Source organism: Mesoplodon densirostris, chromosome 3 (genome assembly GCF_025265405.1).
Source record: "Mesoplodon densirostris isolate mMesDen1 chromosome 3, mMesDen1 primary haplotype, whole genome shotgun sequence".
Taxonomy (NCBI): Eukaryota; Metazoa; Chordata; class Mammalia; order Artiodactyla; family Ziphiidae; genus Mesoplodon; species Mesoplodon densirostris.
The window spans coordinates 152,260,876-152,280,604 of NC_082663.1; the positions used below are offsets into that span (position 1 = coordinate 152,260,876).

Consider the following 19,729-nt stretch of genomic DNA (forward strand, 5'->3'; position numbering starts at 1 on the left):
TGCTGGCGGAGACAGCGCTGCCCTGCAGGCCTCCGGAAGGCAGGATGCAGAGCTTGCGGATGATCCCTCATCCCTTGGCAGCCCTGCATGCCAGGGGGTACCAAAATCCCCAAATTCGGGGAAGTTTGGGCATTTCTCTAAGGTTGTGAAGTAGGCTGTCAACCCAGGTTTGGTCTGGAACATCAAAGTTCAGAGGCAACACGAAGCACTTGAATGAAGGGATGTGGTGGTCTCCCCTCTCCCTGCTCCCACCCACCGGGGATCCTTGCCTCTTGCATTTTTTTTTTTTTTTTTTTTTTGCAGAAGGATTCACATTTATTGGTTCAAATACAGTACCTAACATTTGCTAAACATGCATTTCACACTAATTGGTCACATTTCCACAGGTAGTCAATTCACAGAAAAGGGCCCCTCCCTTGCCAAATGAACTTCATTTGTTCACAGACCCCATGGGGTAGGAACAGGGTTCTCCCCCTCAGCACCGTGGACATGCAGGGCCAGGTCATCCTCTGAGGGGCGTCCTAGGCACTGTGGGGTGTGGAGCAGCACCCCTGGCCCCGCCCACTCAGTGCCAGGAGCCCCCCCTGGTCATGAAAACCACAGATGCCCCAGACATTGCCCAGGGTCCCCTGGGGACCAGTTCACCCAGATGAGAGCCGTGATCTAGAAGAACTCATGACACATGAACAAGCAACTGGCCTTTGTTGATTCAGCTCAAGGAACGTCGGTGGCGCATCTGCTAAAGGTTGGTCTGGGGACTCCTACTCCCTGGCTGCATGGCTCTGGGCAGGTGAGTCAACCCCTCCCACATCTCCTGGGGCTGTGCAGTCAGTGCCCCCACGGGGTGCTTGCTACTGGGAGCCGTGGATGGGTGAAAGCACAAAGGAACAGAGCAGGAAAAAAGGCATGGCAATGCAGGGAAGTCCAGCTGACACCCATGGAAGTCATAAACTACACCCTTTTTCTCGATATGTGTCTCCCTTGAAAAAGTTCCATCTGCAGCCTCCAAATGACTTGCAAAAACTTAAGCAAGAAGTTTAGAAAAACGAGTGACAAGTGAACCGAAATGTGGCCTTCAAAACCACAATAAGGTTGAAAACAGCGTTTTCTCCTTGGAATTCCAGGCCTTCCAAGGTCTCATCCAGCCTTTTCATGGACTTCAGGTTGGGCTGACCCCTTAATGAATTTCCTAATGCACTTATAACAGAGTGCAATTTGCAAAACTTCACATTATTGCAGTTGGGAGTGGCTTGCTGTGTTTGGGGGCGGGGGTTAAGGTGAGTCTCATTATCTGAGCATTTGGCATCATGAATTCAATGATCGTGAGCTGGACTGAAAATACAACATGAGGAAAGTTTTGTAAACCAAGCAGAAAGGAAATCCACCCACCATTCTGCAAAGCCACCCACAGGGGACACACCCGGAGTGAGATGGGTGATGCCGAATTAAGGTCTCCCATTCAGTCCCTGTTCCAGGTGCTCTCATGGTGAAAAGACTTGCGGTGTGTGATTACCGCTTCTCTTCCTATTATTTTTAATATCATGGCCCCTAAATGCAAGCCATCTGCTTCTGTATATAGGTGAAGGTACCCCAGATTTTTGACACTGGAGGGAAAACGGCCGTGTTGGACTCACTGAGTGATAGCCCCTGGGGATGGTCTACCTTATCTCAGCTTTTTTTTTTTTTTTTTTTTTTGTGGTATGCGGGCCTCTCACTGCTGTGGCCCCTCCCGCTGCGGAGCACAGGCTCCGGACGCGCAGGCCCAGCGGCCATGGCTCACGGGCCCAGCCGCTCCGCGGCATATGGGATCCTCCCAGACCGGGGCACGAACCCGCATCCCCTGCATCGGCAGGCGGACTCTCAACCACTGCGCCACCAGGGAGGCCCTTATCTCAGCTTTAATCTTTTAAAAGATAATAATTAGAGGAACACTCATGGCAGCTAAGAACACCAACTCTGGAGGCAGAAGGGTTGGTTCCCACATCCAAGTTCTCCTGTCCAGAGGCTACAGGAGACACGGAAACTGAACTGGACGAGATACGCCGTAGCATCTGCCTTAAAGGCAAATGAGGAGGGCTTCCCTCGTGGTGCAGTGGTTGGGAATCCGCCTGCCAATGCAGGGGACACGGGTTCGAGCCCTGGTCTGGGAAGATCCCACATGCTGCAGAGCAACTAAGCCTGTGTGCCACAACTACTGAGCCTGCATGCCACAACTGTTGAAGCCTGTGCGCCTAGAGCCCGTGCTCCGCAACAAGAGAAGCCACTGCAATGAGAAGCCTGCACACCGCAACAAAGAGTAGCCCCCGCTCGCTGCCACTAGGGAAAGCCCGTGCACAGCGATGAAGACCCAACGTAGCCAAAAAATTTTTTAAATAAATAAATAAAATAAAATAACTTAAAAAAACAGTATGCTTAGTTTAAAAACAAATAAAAAGTACAGAAAAAGAAGTACATACAGGTAAAACCTTCTTGGCTATGACACCAAAAACACAAGTGACACAAGAAAAAAAAAGATAAATGGAGGAACGTCATCAAAGTTAAAAGCATTTGTGCTTCAAAGGACACCAGCAAGAAAGTGAACAGACAACCCACAGAATGGGAGAAAATATTTGCAAATCCTATCTCTGGATGAGGAACTCGTCCCAAAAACCACATATATATACATCATTATGATGATAAAAAGGTATTGGGGAGGGTGTGCATGAGTGGTGGTGCAGGGGGTATTTGGGAACTCTGTACTTCCTCTCAATTTTGCTGTGAACCTAAAAATACTCTAAAAAATAGTCTATTAAAAAAAATATTGAGGACCCCAGACAGCTTGTGTTAAAAAAACTCCGAAAAAACCTATTTCTAAAATTTTAGCAGGACTACATTTTCAAACAACAAGTAACAGCTTTTCAAAAAAATGTTTTTTTTAGGGAGAACAGTGCTGTTTGGTGCATTTTGCAAACCTCTTCCGTGTGTGTCTGAACAGAATACAGCTGGATTCTCATGCCAGCTTCTGTGTTCAATCTGCTGTGACATGAGGCCCACGTAACTGCTGGAAAACTGCACACACATGTGAGAAAATGCGAGTGACAGAGGCCAGGAGTGCTTAGTCTTGGGACGCTACCGGGGAGACCTGCTGCAGGGTCTCCTCTCCATTTCACAGCTGGGAAAACGAGCTCAAAGTCGGCACCAGACCTGCCCAAGTCCACCACATGCAGCTCAAGTCCCGGGATACACCTGGGACCCTGTGTCTCCAAAGACTCTGGCCGTGGGTAGGTAGTCCCAGACCCACCATGCCTCAGTTCAATCTGACCAACCGCTGACCACCCAGTGTTTCCAACGATGCGATGGAGGGGTCCCGCTGAGGCCCGTGCCGTTTTGCAGGTTCACGGCCCTCCATACAGTATACGCCTCTGTCGCCCCTGCCCTCCCACCAGTGTCCCCATTGCTGGGCAGCAGGAAAAGAAAGGCACCTGCAGAAAGGGAGCAGATGTCACCTGCCCCCGCAAGATGCCAGCCAGGAAAAGAAAAGGCGGTGGGAATCCCAGAGGGTCCTTCCCGCTCCTTCCAGAAGCTGCGAGGAGCTTGTTGGAGGCGTCCCCCGGAAGGAAGCCTGCTGGGCCCCAGACGTGATTCTCACCGAGGCTGAACCACCCTCTACTCCCTCTACTCCCTCTGGGCCCCGGGTAGAAGCAATCAGCAGAAAAGAACAGACTGTGTGAGGGCCCCAGGTCACACCAGCCCCCAACTCGGCGAGCAGAGGATGGGCGATTGCGGATGGCGGGCAGACTGTGGGGACACCTGGGGCCAGGGCCCTGGAGCATCTGAGCACGAGCCACCACCGAGGGTGTTCTGGGAATCAAATGAGCCCCAGACGCCAGCTCCGAAGCAGAAGCCGGTCTCAGCCCAGGCAGCAGGCCACGCCTCTCCTCTTTTCCACTTTTTCTTCCATCAGAATTGCCTTTTATAGCCGGGTTGATACTTAACAACCAGAAGAGGTCAGAGGGTGAGAGTAGTAACCACTGAAGTGTAAGGCTGGGGAGGACAGGCCAGATCAAGGCTGGAACCCAGACCCTGGGCTCTGGGGCAGGCGCTGAGCACAGAAGCGTCGAGAGGTCATAGGTCAGGGGCTGGCGAGGGTGAAAGGGTGGGGTAGGGCAGGCATCCTGCTACCAAGAGCCGACCTGCTGTGTTCTTTCCACCCCTCCAGGCTGCAGACGGGACGGTGGAAGCTCTCTGGAGAAGCCCAAGGAATCCAACCATCCCAGGCTGGGAAATGAAAACTCGGGCCTGTGTTCGCGGAGCCTGGACCCAAAACTGCCCAAAACTATGCAGGGCTCATGCTGACAGGGTGGCGGCTAAATATAGGAAACCCAACTATCTGGAGAATGCAGCTTCTGCATTTGGGAGGATAACGTAAGTTTGTTTTTATTCATTGTTCACAGATTTTTTTGGTTTTTGTTTTTGTTTTTTTGTAGGGCATTAGAGCTGGGAGGAATTTCAGAGTTTGCCTCACGGAGATTCATTTCACAGACAGGGGACCTGAACTCAAAAGGGAGGGGCGTTTCTTTTTTTTTCCTTTTTCTTTTTGGCCGCACTGCTCGGCTTGTAGGATCTTAGTTCCCCGAACAGGGACTGAACCTCCACCCTCGGCAGTGAAAGCACTGAGCTCTAACCACTGGACTGCCAAAGGACCACTGGAATTCCTGGGAGGGATATTTCTTTTTTTGAGGAACTGGACGCTTTCTGCTCCATGCCTCTGAACCACAGCAAAAAGACCTCTGCCCATGCTCTCCACTTCTCCCCTCGGGGGTCGGCATCTCCCCCTCCCCACATTCAGGGATGGAGTGTGGTCTGTTGGAATGCTTTTCCCAGAGACAGATATTGTGGGAAGGGCAAAATCCAGCTGGGGCTTCCCTGCAACTTAGAAATAGTCCGCCCAGGGGCTTCCCTGGTGGCACAGTGGTTAAGAATCCGCCTGTCAATTCAGGGGACATGGGTTCGAGCCCTGGTCCGGGAAGATCCCACATGCTGCGGAGCAACTAAGCCCGTGCACCACAACTACTGAACCTGTGCTCTAGGGCCTGCGAGCCACAACTACTGAGCCCGCGTGTTGTAACTACTGAAGCCCGGGTGCCTAGAGCCTGTGCTCCGCAACAAGAGAAGCCACTGCAATGAGAAGCCCACGCACCGCAACGAAGAGTAGCCCCCGTTCACGGCAACTAGAGAAAGCCCGCGCGCAGCAACGAAGACCCAATGCAGCCAAAAATAAATAAATAAATAAAATTATTCTTAAAAAAAAGAAATAGTCGGCCCAGAGGGCCCAGGAAAGCAACTGAATTCTGGGGGTAGATTGGGTACCTTTGGGCAGTCTGTGTTAGTTTCCTGGGGCTGCTGCAACAAACCACACTGATTTGGTGGCTTAAGGCAGCAGAAATTTATTCTCTGCAGTTCTGGAGGCTGGAAGTCTGAAATTAGCATCACTGGGCTGTAATCCAGGTGCGGCAGGGATGTACTCCCTCGCCTCTCCAGGAGGCTCCAGGGTAGGGTCCTTCCCATCTCCTGCAGCTCTGGGGGCCACGGTGTCCTGAGCTTGTGGTCGCGACCTTCCAGTCTCTGCCTCTGTCTTTCTGTGGCCTCTCCTCTGTGTCTGTGCAGAATCTCCTCCTGTCTCCATCTTTTTTTTTTTTTTTTTTAACTTTTTAAATTTTTTGGCCGCACCATTGTGGCATGCAGGATCTTAGTTCCTGGACCAGGGATTAAACTCGCGCCCCCTGCAGTGGAAGCTCAGAGTCCTAACCACTGGACTGCCAGGGAAGTCCCTCTGTCTCCTTCTTATGACTGCATTAAGGGCCCACCAGGATAATCTCCCCATCTCAAAAGCCTTCATTAAATCACACCTGCAAAATCTTTGCCTGCTCAGGTAACAGGTTCCTGGGACTTAGGACCTGAGGACCTGATATCTTTGGGGGCGTCATTCTTCAGCCAACCCCGAAGTATCTCTCCAGGGCCAACGTGCATGCTGACAGGAATGCCCCCATGCCCAGCACCAGGCTGCCTGCCCAGGAGAGAAGGCAGCTGAAGCAACGTGCGAGGAGGTAGTGTCTTCCTAGAGGATGCCTCCACAAGGAGCTGGTAAGGCTCGCATTTGGGCCGACAGGAGAGTTCCAGAACCAGGCAGTGGTGCTGGTTGCACAACATCGTAGATGTGCTAAATGCCAATGAATTGTCTGCTTCAAAAAGATTAAAATGGTGGAATTTTTTTAAAAAAATGAATATGGGAGGGGACTTCTCTGGCGGTCCAGTGGTTAAGACTCAGCGCTTCCACTGTAGGGGGCGTAGGTTCCAACCCTGGTCGGGGAACTAAGATCCCACATGCTGCAGGGTATGGCCAAAAAAATTTTTTTTAAAAAGGAAAAAGAAAAATGAATGGACTTCCCTGGTGGCGCAGTGGTTAAGAATCCCCCTGCCAATGCAGGGGACACAGGTTCGAGCCCTGGTCCGGGAAGATCCCACATGCCACGGAGCAACTAAGCCCATGCACCACAACTACTGAGCCTGCACTCTAGAGCCCGCGTGCCACAACTACTGAAGCCTGCGTGCCTAGAGCCCATGCTCTGCAACAAGAGAAGCCACCTCAATGAGAAGCCCACACACCGCAACGAAGAGTAGCCCCTGCTCGCCGCAGCTAGAGAAAGCATGCACGTGGCAATGAAGACCCAACGCAGCCAAAAGTGAATAAATAAATGAGAAAAAACAAGAAAAATGAAGATGGAAAATAAAATCCGCCCGGGGTCAGCTTTGCATCCGGGGCTCAGCCTGGCACTGGAACCCACCCTGGCGGCATCCCCCGTCCGTCCCCACTTAAGCTGCGGGGCTGCTGCCACCTGCTGTGGGAAACGGCGCGGTGGGTGTCAGGATTAACCCGTGGCCACCACTAAAAACAAGTGAGAGGCTATCCAGGGAGCAGCCTCAGAGAGCCTGGCTTGCAGCTGCAGCCAACAGCAGCAGACAGGTTCCTGCCTGGCCAGCTGTCAGAGAGCACGCATGCGGGCCACGGCAGAGGAGATGCCGGGAAGGTCATGGGAGCTCACAGGCAGCCCCTCGAGGGGCTCCTGAGGTCAGATGGCATTTGAGAGAAAGGTGAGACAGAGCCGGCTGGCTGCTGGGCCACCATGCAGCGCAAAACACGTCAGTTTCGACACCTAAAAGTCAGAACGGTTTGCAGGTGGCGAGTAGGTGGAGGGGAGGAGGTGGGGCGGGGACGGGACAGAGGAGGAGCAAAGCCTAAACGAGAAAGTAAGATCTGATTCAGCAAAGGTTCTGCCTACACAGGATCTGCCCGGTGAAAAATAGAAACCCGATGCCACGCAAGGGCAGACCTGTGAACAGAGATGACAAACGGGACCTGGGAGGTTTTCTGTGCGCATGTGCGTGTGCGCACACACACACACGGCGGGGGGCAGGGCACGTGGATATTCTGACAGAGGTAGCCGGCGCAGCCAGCACCGTGGGGGCCGAGGGTACAGCACATGAGCTCCCCGAGGGACGCAGGTTTGCGATGGGACACAGGCAGCTGGCTCACGTGGGCTCGGATGCAGGCACATGTGTGCTGTCTTGGACTCAGCCCAGAGTCATGAGGCGGGGACTCTGGCAGAGCTTCCCTCGCTTCCGCCGGACATCCCGGGCCGAGGTGCTCAGGGCCCCCTCCTCCTCCTGCAAAGAGCTCGGAGGGAGGGTCCCCAAGTTCCCCCGTGCGGTGGACAGAAGCGCAGGACACCGTGGCCCCGGGGGCCTCCCAGGTCTGTGGTTTTCTGGCACCCTCTCGGGCAGCACCACGGCCTCCGTCAGATGCCTGCAGGCCTGTGGACACAGCCCGGACCTGCGTGCCTGTTCTAAAGCCACACTTCCTTCTGCAAACTTTTTTAAGAATTGACATGAGGTTTTCATAAAATCAAAGTAAGCATTTGAAAGTGAACATTCCACCAGCATCTTGTGCAGTCACAGTTTTGTGCAGCCTCGACCTCTATCTGGTTCCAAAACATTCTCAAAAGAAGCCCCGTCCCCATCAGCAGTCACCCCATCCCACCCCCAGTCCCTGACAACCAGGAACCCACTCTCTGTGTCTGTGGATCTGCCTGTTCTGGACGGTTCCCATCAATGGAATCACACACCGTGTGTCCTTCTGTGTCTGGCTTCTCTCACTGAGCATCGTGGTCTCAGGGTCTGTCCATGTTGCAGTGATTGTCAGTGCTTCACCCTTTTTCATGGCTGAGCGATGCTCCCGTGTGTGGAGGGACCACCTTGTGTTTATCTATCATCTGCTGATGGACACTTGGGTTCCACATACACTTGGGTGTGTATGCTTGAGTATCTCTCTTTTTTTTTTTTTTTTTTGCGGTACGCGGGCCTCTCACTGCTGTGGCCTCTCCCGTTGCAGAGCACAGGCTCTGGACACGCAGGCTCAGAGGCCATGGCTCACGGGCCCAGCCGCTCCGCAGCATGTGGGATCTTCCCGGACCGGGGCACGAACTCGTGTCCCCTGCATCGGCAGGCGGACTCTCAACCACTGCACCACCAGGGAAGCCCTATTTTACTTTTAAATGAAATCTAATTAGATTAAATAAATAAGTTAAGATTAACTTGAACTAGTTAATTTTCACTTTACATTCAATATTCTTTATCTTGATCACTGAGGTTTTTGGTGCCCCCTTAGATTTTTCTCCAATGCCTGGCTCTCTGCACCCTGGTCTCAGCCCTTTGATTTGGGACTGATGGATCTGAGTGAGTAACCCAGCGCAGCTGACTACTTGCTAGTGGTCCTCAGGTTCCCTTCTCTGAGCCACATTTTGGACATTTCTAGAACCCCAGTTGTGCAAAAAGAGCTGGAGGGTGGGAGTGACGCTTGCCCAGCATGTCCTGGTACCTGGCACCCGAAAGGGTCCTGCCTGTTAAAGGGTCCATCAGCCAGGCTGCCAGAACCTGGAAGGGGCCAGCACAACGCAGAATGACTTACAGGAAATGGGGTACAAGCTAGGGTTCATTTTTTTGTTTTCTGTTGGTCTGGAGTGGCAGCTGGCATTGTCTTCTAAGTCCCAGTTTCCTTGTCGACAGAATAAAGCCCCTATCAGTGGCATCGCTGGGGGATGAGAGTGCCAGGACTTGGCAGGTTCTCCATGAATGCCAGGCCCCTCTCCCTCTTGATCCCCCAGGGCCCTTAGGACAGACTTCCCAAAGAAGGAGAAGAGGGCAAGCAGCAAGGTGTGGGTCTGTGCCACCCCAAAGCACCTGCCGCGGATGCGCCATGCTGGTGAGGCCCTTCTGAAGACGATCCTGGTGTGTGTGTGCTGGGGAGGGGGCGAGGAGGCCGCTGGCCTCTCCGCATGTCAGCAGAGCTTCCCTCGGGGAAACTTTCCACCACACTGCCACCTTATCAGGCTTCAAGGAAGCACGTCAGCACTTTCTTAGAAAATTATTTGTTCTGTAGGTGGCACCAGCGGGCGGGCACTTCCCTCAGCCCTGCCTGGCCCGGAGCGTTGCTCAGTCTCCACCCCCAAACCTTCAGAGGTGCATATTGTTGGATGAAGACATTTCAAGGGTCTCAGCCGCAGGGGGTGAGCTTGGGCAGCCAAAGAGGGATGACAAAGACCAGCTGTAACTTCTGCAAGATGCCGCCCCATTTCAGAAGGGGCTTGGAGCGGGGCGGGGTATGCTTCTCCCTGGCTGGCTGGGTTTCAGTGTGGCCTAGGGTGCGCACATCTGTCTTCTGAGCACTTAGTTTGAGACTCTCAGTTCCCAAAAGGCAGCAAAAGGAAGAAACTCAAAGCCAGACCCAGGGCAGGCTGAGGGCCAGGTGGGAGAAAGGCCATAGTCGTACACAGAAACTGTCACCACCGCCCCCCCCGCCCAGCTCAGCCGGTCGTGCTGGCCCTGATGGCAGTCTGCAGTGAATCTGCTGTGGGGCTGGTTCGGTTCCCTTCCCCGCCCGCTTTCCGAGAAGCGGGGGGGCCCCTGGTGCTGTGCCAGGGCTGCCCCTGCCCAGATCATGATGAAGCCGCTCAGCCCAGTGATCTGGCCCCTGGCGAGACAGCCTGGAAATGCACCGTGGGAGATGATGACCGAACATCAGGATCGCGAAGGTCTCCGCAGACTGACTTCAGGGTAGAGGAATCCCGCCAGCGGGCGTCTAGACTGCGGTGTTTCTGGGATGCTGGAACCGGGAGCCAGACATGCCCGCCAGCGGGAGGGCTGTGCTGCCACCTGGTGGCCATGGCTGCACGGGCAGCACGAAGTCCGCCAGGCAGTGTGGCAGGTGGACCCCAGGTGTTGGGTATCAGCGGTGAACGAGGAGAGGTTCCAGCCCTCGAGGAGCCTGAGAATGAAGGGGGAGGACCTGCAAAACCTGCATTGATTTAGGGCAGGTGAGACCCCCGCTGGGTTAGGGATTCCACGGACCCTCAGGAGACTTACGTTCCATGACCATGTGACCTCTGAGGTCCTGGGATGCTGCTGCACACACTTTTAAATACACACCTGAGGGGTAGGGAGAGGAGGTGACTCACAGACACTGGGAGTCACCCTGGTTTATACCGGCTGACCATTGGGGATTTATTCTGGAGTCTAAGCTGTGCTATGGATCAAATTCAGTATTTTTCCAAATAATAAATGCAGGGGTCCCCCCACTCTGCTTGGCACTGCTGACATTGAGGCGGGGTCATTCTCTGTGGCGGCCCTCCCAGGCACTGGGGGGTGTACCTGTGGGGCAAGAGCCCAAGACAGGTTTGCCTTGGTAGGCCCCTGCCTCCAAACAGCAACCCGAAAAGTTACAGTTTATTAACTGCACAGGTGTGAAGATGAATACAAACCAGGCTGGGTTGTTATTATATATTCATTAAGACATTCACTGTTGGTTGACTGATTTTAACAGAAGTGAAAGCACTTTGGTGGGCCCTGGGCACAGGCTTCCGGTGATGGATGGGGGCGAGCATGCTGCCTGGACCACCTTGGTTGAAACGTTGCTTCTCACAGGGGCCTCCCCTCCCCTCGCCCAGGCTGGGTCAGCCCCCTCTGCACAGGCCCAGCTCCTGGCTGTTCACTTCGGAGGCTGGGGCACTGTCCTAGACCCGTTCTCCATCCAGGCAGTTCTGCCCCCTGGGGCACTGCCATGTCTGGAGACCTCTGTGGTTGTCACACTGGGGGTGACCTACCCCACAAGCACAAAAAACGGGCACATACAACACAAAAGGTCCCCACGGAGCCATGCTCCCTGGGCCAGCCCCAGGCTCCGAGGGACATCGGGGAGCCTGACCCATTCCTGCCAGAACCACGGGTCGCACAGCCCGAGAAGGCCACAGCGGCCTGAAGGGCCATGTCTGGGGGCCAAATCAGCTGGAAAGATGGATGGAGGGAGGGCGGGAGGACAGCTCCTACCTGGCGGCCTGAGCAGGCTCACGCGGTGAGGGGCTTCGTGGACACCATCCACTCCCTGCCTACCAGGTCTGTGCGGGGCCCCTGCACATCTGGGCCTGGGGGGCGGGGGTGAAAATGCACGTAACATCAAGGCTACCGTTTTAATCACATTACACTGTTCAGCTGGTTGGCATTTGTACAGCCAATCCGTCTAATTCCAGGACATTCTCATCTCCCCCATATGTAACCCCGTCCCCATCAGCAGTCACTTCTCCTCCCCCAGGCCATGACAACCACGAACGCACTCTCTGTCTCTGTGGATCTGCCTGTTCTGAACGTTTCTGGAATTCGCAGCAGTGATTTCTGCAGTGACTCGAGGGTCTGCTGGGATCCAGGACATGGGGCACCCTGCAATGTGCCTTGAGGGGTGGCCCTCAAGCAATGGGCACTTCTGTCCCCTCATGTCCTGATGGCCACCCCAGAATGTGGTTACGCCAGGCTGGGCAGCGGCAAACCCCGTGTGCCTTCCAGGCGGCTGCTGCAGGGCGATCATGTCGCGTCCCCTGTGGGTCTTTGTTCCCCCGCACCAGCAGGGGCAAGGGCCGGGCAGAAAGAGAACCCCGTGGGGGGCTGCTGATGTTACTGCTTCAAGACCCACGGCACCAGCTCCCGGGCCGACCCGAGCGGACTCAGCAAAGCAGGAGTGCTCACGGGCCGAGCCCAGCGACCGGCGCCCTGCGAGGAAGATGAGAGCGCTGGACCAGCACGGGATGAGCCTCAGGATAAGCGCAGCCTGCCTCGCCGGTCACGAGTGTGACTGTAAGAAGGACGTGTGGTCACTTGGAAGGCTGCGGCAAGAGTGAGCCTCAGGGGTGGGCCACCCAACGTTTGTGCACCGTGGAAACTTCCAGAGGTCACAACCCAACGCGTGTGGGGTAGAGGGTCTCCCGGCGGCACTGCTGACATCCTGGCTGGGTCATCCTCGGTGGGACGTTCCCCAAGACACGTTCCGTTCCGTAATCACCTGACACAAATTCTCCTAAACAAAGTTTTATTGGCACACGGCACGACCGGTAATTTACAAGGGCAGAACTGAGTCGTCTTGACGGAGAGTGCCAGCCTGCAAAGCCGACGATATTCCCTCTCTGGCCCTTTCTGGAAAAAGTGTGCTGACCGCTGACCTCTGGGCAAGCCCGGTGAACCTAACATTCTAGATGGGGGAGAGAAACATGCATACAAATAACTACATGAAACAGAGACAGTTTTACTCAGAGGTGTCATGGAGAAAAGCGAGGCAGTTCAGAAGGACCCGGGGTGTCGGTGGGATTCAAGGACGGGCTGGAGAGGAGAGCCCTCGCTGGAAGGGGACACTGGAGCACAGACCCTAAGGAGAGGAGGGGCAGCCATGTGGATATATGGAGGAAAGGTGGCGGCAGTGGGGGTGCAGCTCGTGCAAATGTCCTGGGGCAAGAAGATCCCTTTTGGGGCAGCGGGAGGCGAGGTCAAAAGCTGACAGGCCCTGTGGCCACTAAGGTGAGCTGTAGCCCTTAGAAGAGTGGGGAGGGGGCACTCCGAGCAGGGAGGTCACATGACCTGACAAAGCTTCTAAGGCTGCCTCTGCGGCTGCTGAGCTGGCGTTTCTTTCCTCCACGTGACGCAGCCCTGACTCAGCCTGGAGACGGTAGCCCGGCAGTGGGACCTGCAGCTCCATCTGGGTTGGGAGGGGGTTTGCAGGAGCTGCCTGGGCTGGGCCCTGACTCCCCGTCCACCTCCCTCGGCTCCCCGACACAGAGCTTGCTGGAAACAGGCGGGTCCCCGCAGCTCCTTCCCGGGAGCGGGTGTGAGCTTCTTGGAAGCCGCAGGCCAGCGGCCACGGAGCTGTCTGCTGACATCACTGTGCAAGGCTGCGGCCGTCAAGACCCTGGGCTGCTCTGAAAGGGCTTTGAGGAATAGGGGACAGGGTGTCAGGATGACGTCCCACCTCCCTGATCCCCGCGTCCCACAGAGGACAGTGCGCCATGCATGCCGGGGGTGCAGGAGCTTCAGACAGGGCGCGTTTCCTGCAGACCCATGACCCCCACCCGTGACAGAGAGGGGGCTGCACCCCGTGGACCCAAGACCAGAATCACGAGCTCACAGGACTACAAGGAGTCCGGAGACAGTACTAGGCGGGTCCTCCTCTGGGGGGCCGTCCCGGGCGCTGTGGGTGATGGAGCAGCACCCCTGGCCCCCACCCCCTTGATGCCAGGAGCACCCCAGTCAAGATGACCACAGACGTCCCCAGACATGGCCCAGTGTCCCCTGGGGTAGGATCAGCCCTGGTGAGACCCCCCCCCGTCTTGGTCCAATAATAGAAATGAGTTTGGAAGCAGCTGGTCAGCCCCTCTGCCCAGGGCCCCGTGTGGACACCAGACATATCTGAGGAGCAGAGTCAGAAACCTACGGAGCTGCTGGTTGCTGGGCTGCTGTGTGTTGAAACGGAGAACACAGATGCTGAGATTTCTGGTTGCCCAATCCCTGGAAAGCACAGTTCCCAGCCCTTCTGCATCACAGCCAAGAAATTCAGCAGAGGCCGGGCTGTGTTCCTGGCATTGCGGCCGCGGAGGCTCTGCGTGACCCCAGGCTTGTTCCCGGCAGGTGCTGCGAAAGGGACCCAGCTGCCCCGGGAGGGCGGGACTCCTCGGCTTCTGCACTCTGCCTGCCCCTCAGAGGGCCTGGACTGGAGGTGGCTCTCACCCTGGGAACAGTCTGAGGACATTGTGGTCGTCACGACGGGGGGCGCCCCTGGCATCCAGTGCGTGGGGACCAGGGAGGACGCTCCACACGCCGCGGTGCCCAGGACGGCCCCCCGCAGAGGAGGACCCGGCCCCACACCCACAGCGCCGAGGGGGGAGGCCCTGGGTTAATTACTTGGGGGAAAACTGAGCCTGCTCCCTGCTCACACTGGACACCAACATAAACTGCTGACGGTCAGACAGCACAACCCACGTGAGCCCAGTATCTCTGAATGGCCTCCTCTCCTTCCCACACCACTCAGGTGGCGTGTCCCGTCTGCACGTCAGCAACACGCAGGGGGGTGGAGGGGGTGGCGGGGGGCAGGGGGAGAGAAGCCACAGCCCCCGCGGCTGGGGTCGGGGTGGGGGGACGGCCTGGGCCTTGTGCTGTCCCCAGGTCGGCAGCCATGGCCCTGGAGACCACCCTGTGAGCAGGACCATCTTTCCCAGCCCCTTCCTGGGCAGCCCGGCCCAGCACACTGCGGCGGGTGAAGTAAACACAGCCCGGCGCCAAGGACAGCTGCTTGGCCTCGCCCGTAGGCGGGGCGCCCACAGGCGGGGCGCCCACAGGGGATGAGGCAGGGGAAGGGGGAGGGACCTGGGGCCCAGAGCCCCCCCTCTCCTGGCCCCGACCTCAGAGCTGAGCCAGCAGCCGCCCAGGGCCCACCCTTGCTTTAATGCTCTGCTCTCACCATCTGGAATCTCCTGGAAACTTCTGAGCAAGGGGCTCAGGTTTTCATCTCGTACCTGGCCCTGAAGATCCTGTCACTGATCCCACAGCTGCAAGATGAAGGAGTTTCTGAGGCCTCGTCCCTCTGGTCCCTCTGAGCGCCATGTGGGCCACCAGCGCCTGAGGGGACGCTCAGGATGGGTGTGGGAGGGTAGGGAAGCCCAGGGTCACAGGCATTTGAGTTTCCAAGCAGAGAGCGATTTGGAGTCCACCTGTGTGCAAGCCTGGCTCTAAACCCAAGTGCCCAGCGTGAGCAGGGATCGGACTCAATGCTTTTTCCAAATAGTTAACACAGGGTCCCCCCCCGGCACTGCTGACATCAGGGTGGGGTCGCCCTCTGTGGGGCAGCCGTCCTGGCCTCCCACCCACTTGATGCCAGACCCCGTCCCCCATCATGATAACCACAGATGCCCCGGACATGGTGCAGTGTCCCTGGGGGCAGAATCGCCCCTGGTTGAGGCCCACTGGCCTAGACGAGGGACTGGGCTCTTCTGGGGAGGCTGAGCTAAGCCACGTTGGGGCTGAGCCCGACTTGCCACTGCAGCTCTGACCCTGCCTCGGGGGCTGCGAGCCTTGGGCCCCCATCGGTATGATCAAAAGCACGAGACCAGCCTGGACAGAGGGCCATTCTCCAGGATGCCTGGCTGACATGCCTCACGACTGTCCATGTCCTGGCCACCACCTCCCACCTCCCACCCTGCAAGCCCCTGCCTCCAGGGAGCCTTTGGAGCTCCCTCACCCTCGGCGCCTGCCTTCTGCGTCGGACGCCCTCCCTAGCCCCCTGGCCGGCATGGACGTAGACGCGACCTCCTCCGAGACCTCCCTGGACCCCGGGCTCTCATCTCTCTGCTCGACTCCACCAGGCACATTTCCTGATTTCTTCCTCTTGCCCTTTTTTTCCTTTGGCCGCACCGCGCGGCATGGCATGCAAGATCTTAGCTCCCCCGATCAGGGATCGAACCTGCGTCTCCTGCATTGGAAGTGTGGAGTCTTAACCACTGGACTGGACCGCCAGGGAAGTCCTGTTTTGTCCTTCTTGTTTGCTTGGGTGTCTGTGCCAGCGCTGTCCTTGGAGGGCAGGGCTTCATTCACCACCATGGCCAGCACCTACGACCACCCTTGGCCTGTGCTGGGTGCCGGGTCGGTATTCTGACTGACAGTCTGACCTGCCACTCACTCTCCAGCCACCACCACCCCCTCCCCGGCTTCTCCAGCCACTTTCCCCGATGCTATCCTCACCCTCCTCTGACTGTGGTGGAGTGCTCACTCGACCACACAGTTGTTTTGTTCTGTCCTGTTTTTTTCAACAAACGTGTACTTTGAAATAATCTGGGGTTTACAGAAAAGTTACAAAGACAGTAAAGACAGTGCCGTCTGCCCTTACCCAACTACCCTTCCCCGGGGTGCGTTTGTCACAGCTGGGAAAGTGACATGGGGACACTTTATTCAGATTTCCCTAGTTTTCCCCCCAATGTCCTGCCCCAGGATCCTGACACTCTGTTCTGTCGCCACTCACGTGTCCTCAGTCACCTCTGGGCAGTGAAAGCCTCTGGGTTTTCCTGGCCATCTTCTCACTAATTCTTTGTTTGTTTTGGGGGAAAAAAAAGTTACTTTCCATTTAAAAATGCCATTTAGGGCTTATTCTTGTTATTTGTAAATGAATTAATAAATACTTAAGACTTTTCCCAGTTTTAATTTTGAATCCGGTAACTTTTGATAAATATAACCCAAATTTTAAAAAAGCTCTTTGGAGCCTTCAAGACCAAAAAGCTGGAGAACCTGTCCTAAAGAGTGGTTGGTGAGCTCTGGCCCGAGGGCCACATCCGGCCCTCTGCACATTTTTTGTAAATAAAGTTTTAGTGGCACACAGCCACGCCCCTTCCCTCAGGTATTGTCTCTGGTGGCTTTCAAGATACAAGAGTTGAGCAGTTTCAGCAGAGACAGCCTGACCTGCCAAAGAAAATATTTAAGGTCTGGCCCTTTACCAAAAAGTCTGCTACTGTTGATCTCCATTATAGCAAGTTTGTAGCAAGTGCTTGTTTAAAATCAGGCCAGGGACTTTCTTGGTGGTCCAGTGGTTAAGACTACGCACTTCCACCGCAGGGGGCGAGGGTTCGATCCCTGGTCGGGGAACTAAGATTCTGTATGCCGCGAGCGGCCAAAAAATTTTTTTAAATAAAAAATAAAATCAGGCCAAAACCTACAGGGTGTGGGGTCCCAACAGACATCAGAATACCAATACCATCGAAATGTCCATCGCATAACATCTTTCAAAAGCAAACACCACCGTGGACCATTACACAGCCACGAAAAGGGGGGAAGCCCCGACACTCACTACCACGTGGACGGACCCTGAGAACACGATGCTCAGTGAGAGAAGCCAGACACAGAAGGACACACAGGGTGTGATTCCATTGATGGGAAACGTCCAGAACAGGCAGATCCACAGACACAGTGAGTGGGTTCCTGGTTGTCAGGGGCCAGGGAGGGGGGTAGGGGGAGCGACTGCTGATGGGGACGGGGCTTCTTTTGGGGTGATGGAATGTTCTAGAACTAGCTAGTGGTGGCTGTTGCACAACTAGGTACTAAAATGCACTGAATTGAACACTTTAAAGGATGAATTGTGTGCTGTGTGAACTATATCTCAAGAAAGGAAAAAGAGCCCACAGCCCTGTGCTTTGCTACAGGACACTGTCCTGTTCCATGTCCCTACACACGAGGTGTCCCGATCACTGCCCCACCTTGCAATCACCCCTCAGACATAGTAACAGCCCTCACCCCGTCCCCCGACTGCACCCCAGGGCAGGGCCCATGGAACCCCCAGGGGGCGCTCGTGCTGCAAGATCAGCACGTTATAAAGAAGGGAAAAAGTCAAAGTGGTTTTCCCTCAAAGCAAACTGGAAAGATCTCGGGCAAGAATCCAACATGTTTAAGCAATTACAGGCAAAAGAGATTTCAAGGAAATGTCCCAGCTACTGGTGGGATTCTAGGGCACGGTGCCAGCCTCACTGGGGGACCCTTGGGTGTCCCCACAGCATCGTTACCCCCAGCTGGAGAGCTGGTAGTGTGCACGGAACGGACCTGAGGGGTGGAGATGCTGTCCAGTCAAGGCTGTGCTGTGACCTTGGGTGACCTCCTCCAGCCCTCGTTTCCACTCTCGTTTACAAAGGCGCAAAGGCTCCCCTCCTGGCATCGCGCTCTGGGTAGAGGTTACATTTTGGCTAAATGACTCGCTCTGGCCAACAGCGAGCTCGGTCCACTGGGCTTTTATCTGCTGCAGGCTCCCCCACCCCCGCCACAGTCCCTAACTGAGTTCCACCCACTCCCACACGGTGGGTTGAGCAGTGTGCCCCCAAAATTCATGACCACCCAAAACCTCAGATGGTGACCGATATGAACTGAATTCTGGTCCCCCAAATTCCTCTGTGAAAGCCCTGACCCCCAGGACCTCAGACTGTGATTGTATTTGGAGATGGGGTGTTTAAAGAGGAGATTAAGGTAAAATGAGGCCCTGAGGGTGGGCCCTGAGCCAATGGGACTGGGGTCCTTATAAGAAGACAGTTTAGGACACAGACACGCACAGAGGGGAGACCATGTGAGGACATGGGCAGAAGGCAGCCGTCCTCACACCAAGGAAAGAGGCCTCAGAGGGGACCAGCCCTGCCGACACCGTGATCTGGGATGTCCAGCCTCCAGCACAGCGAGAGAATAAGTGTCTGTTGTTCAAGGCCCCGGCCTGTGGTATTTGGTTGTGGCAGCTTGAGCAGACTACTTTGGTGACCTTATTTGGAAATAGGGTCTTCGCAGATGTAATTAGTTGAAGTAAGATGAGGTCACGCTGGAATAGGATGGGCCCTAACCCAATGCTGGTGTCCTTATAAGAAGAGGAGAGACACTCAGAGACAGAGGGAAGGTCACATGACAACGGGGGCAGAGACTGGGCTGATGTGTCCATAAGCCCAGAACTGTCTGGAGCCCCAGAGGCTGGAAGAGGCAGGAAGGACCCTCCCCCGAGCCTCTGTGACATCTTGACCTCGGACGTCTGGCCTCCAAGACTGTGCTCCCACACTTCTAAGCTGGGGTCATCTGCTACGGTGGTCTCAGGACGCTGTCACCCCTCTGCGGTTTCCCTTCCCCACATTCTGACAGCCTATGGAGGAGCCAGGTCACCGCAGCCCGTCCTCCAAACACCCCTCTGGTTAGCAGAGGGTCTCCTTCACCCACTCTTGTCCTCAAAAGCGTTCACAGTGCCTTGGGGGGGACTGCTTCTACTTAAAATTTTATTTTATTTAATTAATTTATTTATTTTTAAATTTTTTTGCGGTACGCGGGCCCTCACCGTTGTGGCCTCTCCCGTTGCGGAGCACAGGCTCCGGATGCACAGGCTCAGCGGCCATGGCTCACGGGCCCAGCCGCTCCGCAGCATGTGGGATCTTCCCAGACCGGGGCACGAACCCACGTCCCCTGCATCGGCAGGCAGACTCTCAACCTCTGCGCCACCACGGAAGCCCTAAAATTTTATTTTTGACTGGATATATTAGTCCATTCAGGCTGTTATCACAGAACCCTGCAGACTGGGGGGCTTAAACCACAGACATAATTCCTCATTGTCCCAGAGGCTGGAAGCCCATGATCAGGGTGCTGGCATGGCTGGTTCCTGGTGAGGGCCTACTTCCTGGCCTGCAGACAGCCGCCTTCCTGCTGTGACTTCACATGGCCAGAGCTCTCTCCATCCCCTTATAAGAGACCAGAGCTCTCTCCATCCCCTTATAAGGACACTAATCTCATCCTAAAGGCCCCACCCCCATGACCTCACCAGAACCCAACC

At 55.6% G+C, this 19,729-nt stretch overlaps 1 protein-coding gene and 1 long non-coding RNA gene across 2 annotated transcripts in view; one reads left to right on the plus strand and one right to left on the minus strand.

Annotated features, from left to right (window-relative positions):
* The window catches only part of GNG7 (G protein subunit gamma 7), a 158,224-nt gene that overhangs the window by 75,584 nt on the left and 62,911 nt on the right, over nt 1-19,729 (minus strand). The gene's annotated exons all lie outside the window — the stretch shown is intronic.
* LOC132485814 (uncharacterized) lies at nt 3,976-5,294 on the plus strand. Its single transcript, XR_009531426.1, has 3 exons — nt 3,976-4,110; nt 4,199-4,404; nt 4,979-5,294. It is a non-coding gene; the product is annotated as an uncharacterized LOC132485814 (long non-coding RNA).